At 36.5% G+C, this 14,820-nt stretch overlaps 1 long non-coding RNA gene across 5 annotated transcripts in view; it reads right to left on the reverse strand.

Moving 5' to 3' along the window:
* The window catches only part of LOC135416346 (uncharacterized), a 90,442-nt gene that overhangs the window by 22,657 nt on the left and 52,965 nt on the right, over positions 1 to 14,820 (reverse strand). For all 5 annotated transcript variants that reach the window (XR_010431559.1, XR_010431556.1, XR_010431553.1 and 2 more), the window contains 2 exons: positions 6,978 to 7,052; positions 3,433 to 3,520 (listed from right to left, as the gene is read on the reverse strand). This is a non-coding gene — a long non-coding RNA (uncharacterized LOC135416346). The remainder of the gene's footprint in view (positions 1 to 3,432; positions 3,521 to 6,977; positions 7,053 to 14,820) is intronic.

Below are 14,820 nucleotides of genomic sequence, written 5' to 3' on the forward strand. Positions count from 1 at the left end.
GGTAATCTTCAATTTAGGAAGATTATTGATCCAGCTCCTCTCTAAACTATGCCATTTCCCATCTGGAACAGCTTAGAGAAGGAAGAATGCATATTTAAGACCAGTTGTCTTTAAAAGAAATTTATGATGATGATGGAAAACAGGAAGAGACTGTGTTAGTCGTCAAAATCTCTTTAAAGCTGCCTTTTCATAGTGAATTATCAAAAACTAACCATTTCAACAGAACTTGCTGAATCAAATTCTCCTTTCACTATGAGCTGTTTTGCTGTTTGTTATTATCTCTTTCATTTTATCTCCTCTTTCCTTCTTTGTTTTTTCGTTTCCTTTGGCCACTTAATAAACAGACCTTTACACAACAAATGGATTCCCCATCTTCACCTCCCAGGTGAATACTGTAACCACTAGGCTGTAAAATTTCTCTCTCTCAAGCTACTCTACGCACAGCAGTGCAGTTTTAATAGGAAGGGAGAAAAGTGATTCCAGCTCAGCCCCTCAGCAGGCAGCATTGTAGGAGATACTGATTTGAAGTCTTTCAGGCAGCTGGAGCTGGCTCAGACTTCTCAGTAATGCCAGCAAAATTGAATTTTGCCTTCTGAACACTACCATAAGAGTGAGACACTCTTCCCATGGGTAAGGAAAGTGCAGGGAGGAGGATTGGCACCCTGACTGAATAAAGCTCACAGATCCTCTCCTGTCTGCACTGATGTGAGACATCACAGCACTGACTGGGTATGGATCCCATCCAGAAGCAGAGGCTTCCCCATACACACTTACCCTTTCTGTACAGCAGCAACTGCAGCCAACCCAGTTACAGTTATGTTGCTGCTCTATACAACTCCTTGCTTTGCCTGTTTCTGGAGATAGCCCTGTTAGCAGGGAAGGGCTTTCAATCCGATCTTCTGATGACTTGAGCATGTCCGGAAACTGCTTTTCTAACACTGAACTTCTCCAGACAAATTGCCAACAAAGTTATTAGCTGTCCCTGTATTTTCAGGTGAGTCCCATCCCAGCAGCCACTAATCCAGTACCATCTCCAAACACTTCCTGGAGTCAGATTTTTAAAGGATTCAGAATTAGATAGAAAATCTACTCTTTTGCTTCTAGATGGTCTAAACTGCTCTGATTGATCAAGCCTGGGACAATTCTGGTTGACTAAAAAAGCCAAGATGTCTGGGAGCCAACATTCAGCAGACGAGATGCGATTTACAATCTCAGATTTAGATCCACAGGCTTAAATTCATTCTGTTTCTTTAGGTGCATAAGTCCATTCATGTATGGGCAGCATGAAGTTTCATGGAAATCTCATCAGTTGCAGTACTCACATTAAACAGCAGACCTATACTTTCAGGTATAGGTCTAATATGTGCACTTTATATAGCACTAACAGCATGTCACAAGATGCTCACAAAATAAAGTACATTCCTGTATAAGCTTTCTCGGATAAATCTTTTTGACCACACAGCCCGCTCACCAAACATTTTTATTATTTTTATTTTTAAAACATTGCAATTTTATTATTCATTATTTTATTATTTGGAAAAATATTATTTTTAATGATGGAAAAATAAAAAACCAGGGTACAAAGATACAAAGGTAACAGTTAATTATCCCCATTTCTTTATATTTTTGCTACATCAGATGCATCTAATAAGAACTACAGAGCTATTCAGACCTATTAAGAGCTAAAATACAAAATTTTCTTAGATAAAAAAACATTGTTTACAATATGTCTAGATTTTTAAGCTATATGAATTACATCAAATATATTCAAAACATACTGACATCTAGTATGGAAAAGTAAGGTCTACTAAAAAAAAAACCAAACCACACTAATTTCTGAGTAGACCTTGAAATAATCGTCAGCTAGGACAGGACTCCATAACCTTCAGATTTCAGGAGAGAATATCCCTGTAATTAAAATGGAACAGAGCTTGGGGAGTCAAGAAATTGCAGGAGAACAAAGACATCAGGCTAAAAGCAGTAAATCAAGTGCTGACTCCAGGGAGGAAGGAGTAGATCAAGTGGGGCTAGAAAATGGGACTAAAATTCATAAAAGTTAGGCAGAGATGTGCAAAGTGGAAAGCACAGCAGCACAGCAGGAGAAGTGAGAGAAGCATCCAGCAGAAAAGGTAACCTTTGAATTCCTTGGTTCTATGAGACTGTCTGGAGAATCAGGAACAGCAAGTACTGCTTTATTTATCTTTTTTAAAAATCCATGTTCCAAATGTATTAGAGTTTTTGGAAACTCTAGGAAAACAATTTTTATGTTATAAACTGAACATTCATGGATACTCACTGAAGATATGTTTCCAAAAAGCCTACATGGCTCAACTCTAAAGGCACATGAGACATTCTACTTTCATGCAGAGGGGACTATATCCCCAGCATTTACAAAAACATTTTACAGTAGGCCAGTTCTGGATTTAAGTTGTTACATTCTGCCATTTGCTATCCTTCCTGGCTTATTTTCCTGTGAAGAAAGATGACTCAGAAGGGTCTCAACTACATATGTTTAAGGGAGGACTTTGGTCAGAATAAAGAGAGTTTTGACGTTTACATAAGGTAAGAAAAGCAATTTGTGGTTGAATATGGCAGACATATTGTGGGAAAAGGTCCAGTTCCAACTCATGGAATTTGACATACATGCATTTTTTAGGTTAAAACTCTGCTGTAAGATGCAGATCATATGAGTTACACTTGAACTGAGATGAAAACTCAGTGAATCTCTGACAAGTGTCTGCTCTCCAGCACTATGTCCAGGGGTGTCTACAATCAACTCATATCTCCATTTTGAATGACAGTGTTTCCTAAGCACTGAGATAGTCTTGCAAATGCATTACCCTTCTCTAACCTAACACATTCTCTAATCTGTGATGGGACTGGGAGATGGTTGAAGACACATGTAACTGTCTCGGTTTCATCATGCACATATGGACCTTTCCTCAAGATACTTGGACAATGATGAATTCAGCCTATTCCAGTGCTCAGTCATAGACATGGTAAAATACCTTTCTTTTCCAGAAACAGCCTACCAGACAACTCAGCCAAAAGCTAAGGGACCAAAGTGCTAGACACTCCTGCAGCCTGCAGGAGTCGAAATCCATAGCTCTCACTTTCCCGGAAAGGGCCCTTTACCTCTGGAGTATTGATACGGCCTAGGACTGGTCCACCTTTCATCTTACCTGAGGATGTGAGGGTACTGTCAGAAAATAAAAGATGAGCTGAATAATTTCATATGCAACTTCAGCTTATGCAGCTTCAGCTCAGGCACCCAAATTACAGCAGCAGTAATGCTCCATGTGCCCTTGTCCCATGTAGACCAAGATCCAGGTTTAAGCATTCTTTACCTTTTGAGTTCTTATCTCTTCACTGCCTAGATAGATAGGGAGTTTAGATAACTAGTTTACATGTTTAAACTATTCTTGTTAGTACCTTAGGTCTGTGTTCATTCAGGTGCTGTGTGTCTAACATGGGTTGTCTAATCCTGACAACGATTACAGCCTGCTAGGGTCCAAGCCCACTGCAACAGGAGAATACTGGTTAGCATCACAGGCATTGTAAAAAAAAGATAGTATATCAAATATGAATTTGAAAAACTATAAAACACATCTGATGGTTGTGAAAGGGAGGATTAAAATTGTTCAGTGATTACAGTAGTTGCTAGTTCATTCCCAGCATAGGTTATTACTTCATCCTCAATGTATCCTTTTCATAAATAATCAAAAAAACCTTACCACATGCTTGGAACAATAATGCTATCCAGAATGGTAGCAATCTCTTTCTTAGTAAGAGAAGACATAAGTCAACGTCTTTCAAGACTACCACAGACCTCAGCTCTCTTCAGGTCTTTTTGCAAATCATTGCATTAGTAAAGAAAATGTTGATAAAATTCCTTTAAGGAGTTACATCTCCTTTGACATCATCTGCAATTAGCCATTTGATTCAATCCACTTCCTCATAATGCACCCTCAAATGGTAAGCATGGTAGAAGAGTGTTTCAGTGACAGCTGCAATAGTCATTGTTCGCTCTTGGCAAGATTCTGTTCATTACCCAATGTCACAATTTAGCTAGAGAAGTTACTATTAAATAAAGTTACTAAGACCTTTATGAATCTAATAACAGTGAAGCCGAATTATATACGTAATTAATCATTAAAATCAATTAAATACGTTCTCTCCAAAGACCAAGAGTTCTACCCCTCATATCTGCTTTCTGATATATTTTACATATGAATGTAGAAGTCAGTGGAAGTACACCACATTGGAATCAGGACTACTACTTTTACTCTCAGTAAAATTTGAGAGAATTATGTAGGATGTCCAGGTTCATGACACCCTGTCATATGCTGTCACAGACAATCTTATGGGATCGAGGATATAGTCTGATGAAAGAATCTGTTTCTCTGCATCGTGCATTTATCAAATCAATATGTATCAATTTATCTTTTGCTCATAGAGCAAAATAATAAATTAAGCAATGAAACGAAGTTTCAGCTGGCAAGTGAAATGGTCGAAAGACTGGCACCAGGCTATACATGGTTGCAATCTGAATCTCCCTCACTCCTCAGACGTGAAACTTTCTTATAAAATTGTTCTACAGCTATGGAAATGTATCCTCATTCTGCCCTCTCCTAGCCCATTAAGGTGACTGATAGACTTTAGATTACAGTGACTTGAAAAAAATTACTTTTTTAGTATTAAAAAAAAAAAAGAAGACATTCAGAGAAAAGAAAAGAACAAAAACCTACCTTTTCAGTAAAAACAGAAGGCAACAGAAGCTTTGGAAAAAGTGCTTGCCAATAGAAGGATTTCATGCTCTTGTTAATTAAAGGAACAAAGAAAAAACAGTGCAGTAGGCTGTATCCTACATAACAGCTTCTACTAATAAAAAGTAATAGACAATTTCCTGCATTCAATTCTTTTGAATACTATTATACAAGGTAATAGAGTTTTGGAAATGGAAGTCCTAGCAGCCTGTCAGAAAGAGCTTTCTTCCACTTTTTTTTATTAAATGACTAAGTGCAGCAGTCTGTGTCCTATCTCTCCCTCTTGCATCTATTGGATTGTATTATTTTACATTTTGATTGAAATGATGTCACCGGCAGATAAAAGCCTGGCCCAGGCATTGTAATTGAATCAGCCTGAGTTGTTTATTCTAGTGATCTACAGCGATGCTTTCCTTGTCCTAACACAGAATACATAAAAGATCCCCTCTTGTTTAACATGCTACTGATTAGATCTATTTTTTTAGAAGAAGGAGGAATCAAATTGGGGGGTCGAGAGAGTAGGAACCGGAGTTTGGGGGGAAATTGGAAAAAAACAGATGAGAAGAGGCACCATCTGCAAAACTTTCCATGTGTGACTGAAAGTTTAAATAAATAAATTTCACATGGCATCAGTACCAGATGCAAACAGATTTGATTGACAACATTTAAATAACAGTTAATGGGAACGTCTACAATTTTTGGATGGTTTTTCATGCTTAGGTCCTAAATCTGACACTAGTTCAAGTTTTTATTTAAAAACAATGCTTATCTTGGAAGAAGAAGTACTCTGAATTGCTGGGGGTTTTACTGCTATAAAAATATTTTTTGTATTGGGTAACTAAATTATTAAGATATTCTATTTTCAGTTAAAACATTTTACATTTTAAAAAGAGTTATAACAACCTTTCATTTGGCAAGTTGTGACAAGATTTACTTTCTTTGGTAATTATTGTAAGAGAAAGTCTATCTTTTATGGTAAGTACTGTTTCTTTATTTTTTGTAGTCGCCTCCCTACACCTTCCTGCGCCCCTGCCTCAAAGCCTCAGTCAAATAAGGGAAAAAATTGCACTGTTTTATGTATGTGATGTGAGCATCTTAACACAAAACTTCTTCAACGGCATTTTTTGTGGTGGTGGTGGTTTTCTGTTTGTGGTTTGGTTTTATTTTTTTACTTCTGGGTCTTTCCTTAAAATAAAGTATAATCATATGATGTTTAGTAGTAGTGCCAAGATGAAAATAAGCCAAGCCCATCAGGCAATTTCCTGAACTGTTTTTCACTTTAAACTTATGTTTTTAATTGTTTACCTCAAAACTGAATCTAGGAGCTTATTTAGTTTGTTATCTGGGATTTCTGTATGAGGAGAAAAAAAAGATATAATTTGAGAAAGTATTTAAGGCATAAATTAGTTTTTTGAACACAAATAATTTACTAACAACTACAATTAATAAAATACTGTCACAGAAATGACTACTAAAGATAGTAAAAAATTTAATTTGGGGAATTTTTTTAATCCTTTTTTTTTAAATATAGGCAAGATTATTTTCCACAAGTGAAAACTTAAGTCAGCAAAAAGTATAATAAAAATGCATCTATCAATCTCTCTATATAGCTTAATTTTACTGTTATTTCTTGAGTATTTGCTACAATCTATAAATAAAGAATACATTTTCCGTACCATTTACAGTCTATTTAGCACTCATTAATACATGAATTACAAAATTCACTTCATAATGATTGCTGATACCTAAAAAACAGACCTTAGAGTCCTTAATTTTTTTTGTAAGTCATTTATTGTCCTGAAGGTATCATTATTTAAAAGCATTTGTAAAACACACTTATTAAGATTTCTAGTCAGCAATGAACTCAGAGCCGGGAAGGTACAAGATGCGCTATCTACATTAATAAATGTGCTTGTTTGGAATGTATTGTTAAGAATGTATTTTGACTGAAGTTACTCCTTCAATTTGCATTTATTAGATCCAGTTGGGCAATACTCTTTACAGTTATCTTAGTTTTCAACACTGCTACTCACTTTGAAAGTACTCATTTCCTAAAAACTAAACTGAAATAAAGAACAAATTAATTCAGATCTGTGATTAATAATTATAAAACAAACTCATTGCTCTATTTATACACAAATGTGTACCACAGTCAGCCTTGTAACATAGAGAAAAACTGTTCTGTGACCACATAGAAAGACCCAGACTCACCAAAACACCAATCCATATTCAGTCCCCAGAGCTGGTTAAATATAATTTGCATCACAGAGGCTACACATTTGGTCTCTGGGGAAGAAAAAAAAAAAAAGTAGGCAATGTTGATTTAGCCGCCCTTCAATACTCTCCAGCAGCTGCCTCAGGGAATAGCACTCAGAGGAACATCCCAATATGCCATGCTTTTTCTCACCATCACATTACTTTCTTGTTAAAGCATAAATGGTTGGTACAGGCAAATTGATTTCAACAAAGGAAAACCATTGTGAACATGAACTCCAGCATCCAATCCCCCTAAACAGGAACAGAGATTTATTTATAATTCAAAGATGCGGAATTAATTTTCTAATAGCAATTTTTTCTTATTATTGGAGTTTCCACTGTGAATGCCTCTTATGTTTGGATGTCTGGCAAACATCCTAACACCATCAATGGGATTTCCTATTTTAATGGAAGTTGGTTCAGACACTGCTGGCAGAAAGGTGTAAAGAAAAAGAAAAGCCTATATTTTCATTTATAGTTTACAGTAATTTCCTTTTATTATTTGTAGTCAGTCTCTTATGGGAGTCTTTCCCTGTGAGATTTGCAGCCACAAGCATATTTGATATACCAGCCTGGGACTTGCGCAAGCTTATCAAAATCAAACTAAACTTTCAAACCTATTAAAGTTTGCAAAAAGAAATGAAAGTTGACAAAACTTAATACCAACAAGTGAAAAGAGTGACCAGGAAACAAACAGCCAAACACTAGTGCATGTGTCAAAAATGCAGCAAAACATAAGAAAGATGATGCATGGCGGTTTACTTGATTTAAATAATGACATATTAAAAAACACTCAGATCCCAGGACTAATGATGTGAGATGAAGAATGACGAAGAAAAGGAACAATGGACTCTACATCCTGCCTTCCTCCAGTGCTCCAAGCACGTGAAAGTCATCTGTATAATCAAAACCAAGATCACATAAGAGAGTAATTTGTTGGGGTTTATGGGTGGGAATGACAAAACTGAGGTGCAGACCAACAAGGGTTTCTCATTAAGTAGTGTGCTTTTAAATCCTGAAAAAAAAAATATTTTTTTTCCTTCTTTAACTCATTCAGAAACCTGAAATGAGTGCTCAGCTTGTATTGGTAGAAACTACCACAAACTAATATTTCAGGTCTGTCTTTAATCACAGAACCAGGCTTGAATATGAAAATAAAAAGAGCAGCAAGATGCTGAAATTTCACATATATCCTGTCTCTAACCAAGGTATAGAATACAGGAAGAAACAGGGTTTTGATAATAAGAAATGGCAGTTTCCTTGATCAATTTTCTTGTTTTGGATATAAATAATATCTCATAACCTAAATCCAACTTCTTCTACAACTCGAGCAAGAGAACATATTTTCAAAAATGCTGTGCCCCAGCAGACTTCTCTGAAGTCAAGTATTTAGAAAGTTAATTGAGGAATCCAGTAGACTATTATGCTTTTGAAAATTCTGATCCAGACAATGTAAATAACTGCCAAGATAGTCAAGTACATATAGTTCCTCCTGCTTTTTCTCAGAACTGATACTTCAGATGTGTTTTGTCTTTTAAAAAATAATCAGTCATAGCAGCTATGCAGCTCCTTCATAACATTAAAACAAAACCAAAAAACTGTGCTACATTCTTGCCATTAAGGAACAGTAAGAAAATCAGTAAAAATATAGTTGTTAGTGTCAGACTTTAAGGAGTCATTTTACACTAAAACAAATGCAGATATGAATAATTCTTTGGCTATATATATGCATATATACAAATAAATGCACATATACATTAGAAAAGCACAGGGTGCAATTTCCTTCTATAATATTTATGAAAATATCTAAAGACTGATTAATTGCATTGTACAAAATGTGATTCTTTCAGAAAATATATTGCAGCTAAGAGAAAATGTGTCTCCGTGGCATATTTTTTCTTCCAAAGTGTGAATATTAAAAAAAAAGTTTACATGTCATCCTGTTCCATCTTTGCATGTACTTGCTCTTTATCTCTAAAGCAGCATACGTTCCATATGAGAGAGGGGGTTGCCATGGTATCTGCACTTTAAAAAATTGAATAGCAGATCTAAAAGAAGCATAAAATCGATTTAACAAGTTGTCATGTAAGTTACCCTGGCCCATAAGGATGAAGACTATGCACCTTTTTCTATATAAAAATGTTTCTTTTTGAAAGAGCACTAATTGTAATTTTTTTAGTCACTGAGCTAAATACACTGCTTGTCATTAGGTTAGTCTCATCAACTTACGAATCATTTGGGTGTGCATGTGGATTTTCAAGATTTTTTTTCCCTTTTCTCTTAAAAATACAACAAAATACAGAACCAGTAAAGAAATAAGTCTAAGCAGTGATCCTAATGCAGAAGATAAAATGCTATTGTATAATCTGAGACAAAAATAAATCTTACTTAAAAATGAATTTATTAACTCCTTTCTCATTCTAGAGAAAAGATATTACAATAAACACCTTGAAAAAGGACATATTTCTTTTTCTTTTTTAACTACTCTGAAGAGAAGGCTTCGCAACTCTCAATGTGGAACTTCTTATAGTTGCAGGCACAAAATAGTCATTCACATTTCTAGTGCCCAGTTTGTAGGGGAGGACAGGGAGTTCTTTCAACTGTAGTGATGTAGTTCCACCAGCAAATTAGAGAAAGTGTGTTTTTCCTCCATTTTTTGGTCATTTGTTTGTTTGGTTTGGGCGGGGCGTTTTTGTTTATTTGTTTGATTCATTTTGTTTTTTAAACAGAGAGAGAAACATGAATGGAAGAGGAGAGGGGGAAGATAACAGTTTGTTCCAAAACCATATCCTCCCAACTTTCCTGAAGGATAGGTTACCACCAACTCATTGAGGAAACCCCACACAGAATTATTACCTCTGCTGAAACACCCTCCTTGGAGGAGTACAGCCTTTGGAAAAAGGTCAATGTTACCTAGCAACTACTAAAAGCCAGTGCCTTTTAATAAATTAACCCCTTCACATGAGCTTCGGTAAGATCTCACATCACAAAAGGACTTCCTATTTTCTCCACAGAACACACTAGACATTTTATTTTCATTTTCAATGGGTTCAGCTGGCAAAAGCTGCCTGATGAAATCATTGCTGGACCAGAAATTCTTTTAAGGATTGGATTTGTTCACTGGAATATATAATCCTAACGATGCTCAAATAGAATTATGCTGATCTCTTGTAAACCCATACAAAAATCAAAGACTGCTTCACAGAGAGTTTCCAGAATTTTTTATGCCAAGTTGCCACCTCCGTGGTTTGGCTGCAGCTAGGTCCCAGAATGGGAGAATCATAAAACACAGCCACAGTGGATGTGCAAGGCAAAGTCCACAGAGCAGCCACAGACACTGCTCCTGCTGCAAGGCGAGTATGAAGTCTTACTGATTTGCTTTCTGCTTTGAATGTAAATTCCATATGGAAATAGGAGATGAACACGAGTGGATTTAAACAAGAGAAGCTCTTTGGCTCAAGGATCCCAAATAGCTGACATTGTGCGGATTATGGTGCTCAAGGCAAATGCCAGAGCTGTCAAGTAGGGGAAACATGAGTCAGTGTTAGGGAATGAAGGCAGAGACTGTGCTAAGAGTAACTAAGAAGGGGACAACCTCTCTACCTGATTATTTTCCCACATCCTAGGACTCATTCATGGTCCATCGTTTTTCTAGGTTTGCTCTCTATCAATGAAGTACCTCTAGGTTAACAAACTAGTTCCCAATTTTATACACAGTTCACCTACCTACTGGCATATGCAACCTGAGGAACAAGGATTCTTCCAGACACATCCCTCTATGCTATGACACACCAGAAGAAGCATCAGAAAGCTTCACAGAACAACCATTATTGAAGGCTGTATCAAAAACTACAAATGTGCATCTTTTTAGACACAGCCACTACTTGCACACTTCCCCTTTTATCTTGAGAGAGACCGAGAGAGAAACATTTTGCTGAAGTTGGGTGAGAAGCTGTTACCTTTTTTGCTTCTCACCACTTGCTGTGTAGCAAGGATTTACTTAGTCTTGTTAGACAAATTCATGTTTTCAATACCTTATGTGGAAAATGAGGAAAGTATAATCAACATTCACCCATCTAGAAGACTGTCGTACATATGCAACACCTGAAGTATTCTACTGGATTGAAATCCAATGTTTTAATCCAAGAGTTCCCAGTCTCGCTCTGCCTGAAGTCTGTAACCTTATTTATGGTACAAAAATACGATCTTGTCCAGTTATGCTCTAGCCAGAAGCAAAACTCACTTGGATTTTAACCCTAGTTCTGCCTCAGTGAGAAAAATGTCTAGCTGGCTAAATAAAGAGTTAAGATCTTTTCATGACACAAGTTCAGAACAACAGGTTTATCTCCACATCTCCCAGTGTTTTGCAAAAGTATGTACGTAAGATTAAAAATACTTTTCAGACAGAAAAGCCAATTGTATCAATTTTGCACACTCCATTTCATGCTTAATGCCCTTTCCCAGGGGCACCAAGCTAAACTTTATGGAACAAATTTATGGAATTATACCTCTCTCTTTTTTAAAGGAAACATAAAAATGTTACCCAAAACTGTGACTTCAAGAACACATCTAAACCCAACCCTCCCCCACATACATGGCAAACTCATAATAAAATTTGTAAAAGATGGCAACCCTGACTGACATGGCATGAAAGGAATGCACTGTTCTAAAGAAAGTAGTGTCTTTCACTTAAATAGCATTTCTTATTTTATTTTCCATAATACTCTGAATTTCTTTGCATTTTTTTATTACTTTGGACTCAACTGTCTATAGTAACACCCTCATCTTTCTATCAGCTCAGAAAAATTTATTTTGTATCTAGTAATGCATTAGGTATTTCCAATTACTCCATTCAATGCATGTTAGACACAATAGGTTTGTCAGCAAAGGACTGTCCGTTTGGCTTGTGCATGATGTCCTTCTTCAAGTCCCTTTCACTGTTTCTTAATATCCTAATTAATTTTAGGTCATCTGCATTCCTCATCTCAATCCTGCTTCTTCTACAGGAATAAGATGTATGGACTACCAGTAGAACCACCATAACTAATGTCAGGATTTTCTTCTTAAGAGGTTTGATAAATTGTCTAAATATGTGCTTTGAGTTACAGGACTCATTAAAAAATAATCCTTTTTTAAGGCTGAGAACCATAATTAGATCAGGATTCGTGTCTGTCAAGTTGTCTTTTTTATATCACTAGATTAGGAATTTAATACATAATAGACCCCAGGCCTTCTCCAGAGCCACTTTGGGTTGGATCCACAAAGGAGGTAAGGGTAGAATTTATTTCAACTAATCTTTGAGGCCTACAGAGTAGTTACCAACATCTGAACTATACATTTGTTATTTTTTTATGGCCAATGGATGAAAAGGCGCTTCTGGGATACAGATCACCTTTCAAAAGGTAGATGCATCAGCTGGGTAAGAGAAGGGCAGCCCTGATGTGTTCATGGGCTGTAAAGGGGCTCTAGATTACTCCACCAGGTCTGGAAGGACAAATCTGAAGTGAGGTGGAATAAGCCCCACCCCAAGGGCTCAGAAGAAGTGCCTACCTGCAGGTCATTCTCTGGACATTATCCATAACTGCTTTTGTCTTGAGACAACAGCAATGTCTACCGTCTAAGCCTAACAGGAATCAACTATGAGGTTATCTTTTACAGATTTCATATACTAATTGAGTTCTGCTTTGGTAAGCCTTTGGACATACCAGATCAAGCCTTCTTGAAAGTCATCAACTGAAGTACCGTACAGGTCCTAATCCTGCTACTCATTCTAAAGAAAATATAAAAATATTTCCAAAAGACAAGATTCAGTTAGGTTTTCTATAATGTCTGTCTTACAGAAACACAGCATGTATACACAAAAATATTTATATACACATACATACACACACACACACACACACATATATATATGCCCATATATATTTGAAATAAGCCAATAAAGGAACATTATCGGCACAGGATCAAAAGTTAGAAATAGCAGAATTAAGCTTGCAAATCTAAGTGACATCGGGATGCTTAAGTACTATTTGGATACATGTCTTCCAATGAAATCCTAGCACAAAAGAATTTGATGACATTTTCATCAACTTGAATTTTTTGAAGTAATTTATCCTTAAATATCTTAGTTGCAATTTGCAATACACTTTGTTATTTTGTCCTGCCTATCTACTTCCCTATAGTTTTGATTTTGCACTACTGTTTTTTTCTCACTCTCCCATTTCAATGTTGTAACTTCTCTCTTATTCTGTATCCTTCTCCTGGCAGGCCAGACAAACAGAAATAACAAGCAAATTCTGAGAGCAGAAAAGAATAATTAAAAATATGTATCACAAGTGATTCCTTTAAACTAGTTCTTGTGAAAATGCTGATTATGCATAATAAGATCTTTGTGTAGAGGTATAACATCTCATGAATGTCTCCTACACTGGAAAGGAACAAAAGATTACTGAGCTGCTAAAATACCATTGTGAACCTGCTGTTTTGTTCTGAGAGCTTACATCCTAATTATAGCATTTTTCTTTTTTCTTTATTTAAGAGTCTTTTTTTATCGCAGTGCAGACTGGACATAAACATTCCTTTGGATCCTGTGTGTAAATAATGAAAACATAAAAACTATGGATTTTTCCCCTATCAAGGAGGTTAATAGTTTAATTGTATACGGTTATTCTTACATTAAAAGCTGCATACCTGGCAAGCTTTATCGGGTAACAGGGACTTTTAAATGTGCCAATGTTTCTACAGAAGTAACGCGGGTCAATTGCAAAAGGGATAACCATAATGATTAAATCATTAAAATTTTGTCTATGCTTCACAGAGCATAGAGAAAATTAACTTCCCACCAACCTCATTTTTCTGCTGAACATGAAATAATGATTTTCTGCCAGTATAATTACAAAGCTAACATCTGATAGAGTCAGCATCCAGGGGGGATTATCACATGCATGAGTATTAGACCTCATTACCAGCTTGACTGCAAAATTATTACATCTTGTAATTGGATGGTGAGATTTATATACAGATTGGCTGGGTTCTCTGTAAGATTGTAATTACAAGCTTCGTTGGTTCGCTACTTATCACACAGTGCAGGAGGAGGCAAAAACAAGCAGAGGAAAGACCATTTCATTAAGCCATAACCCTATCAAGGGAGGAGCACTGTAACATCCCTGTATTTATTAGGCCAAACAGAGCTGTTTGCAGAAGGGGAGGCCATTTATTACCGCCTGACAAATGGGATTTCATTTATTTAACCTCGGTGATCTATTTCAGTAAAATGTACAAACGAGCCATCCATTTTATGATTCCGGAGTCAACGCCTCAATTATCTAAAGGCTAACTGACTGTTAAAGCACCCATCTGCTAGGATGAATTCATTGATTTAATTTGCTTCATGTTACTGAATGATTCTTAGCAGACAGGGAGGGGATGGAAAGGGAAGGGAAGAAGGGAAGGAAGGAAGGGGGCGGCTGTGGTTTAGGAGAATGCATCGGAGTGATTCAGCACACCAGTCTGTCTGTGTGTCTGCGCGCGCACAGCCCTTTTTTTTTTATTCTTTCAGCACAATAGAAGAAGGAGATCAATAGCAGCTTAAATTTTATGAGACAAGGAGTTAAGTCGTTCAGCTCAAGCCAAAACACCTTTGTTCTACCATAACAAGTAATCTCTGTGGTGGAATTAATATTGACAAGCTGGCTTCTTTGTAGCTAATTTTGTGGGTGCCTGAGCCAATCGGAAGCCTCACAGTAATAGAGTTGTTATTAGAGTTCATTATAAAAGCTGTGGATCAATGGCTACACTG

This window comes from Pseudopipra pipra, chromosome 1 (assembly GCF_036250125.1).
Source record: "Pseudopipra pipra isolate bDixPip1 chromosome 1, bDixPip1.hap1, whole genome shotgun sequence".
Lineage (NCBI taxonomy): Eukaryota > Metazoa > Chordata > Aves > Passeriformes > Pipridae > Pseudopipra > Pseudopipra pipra.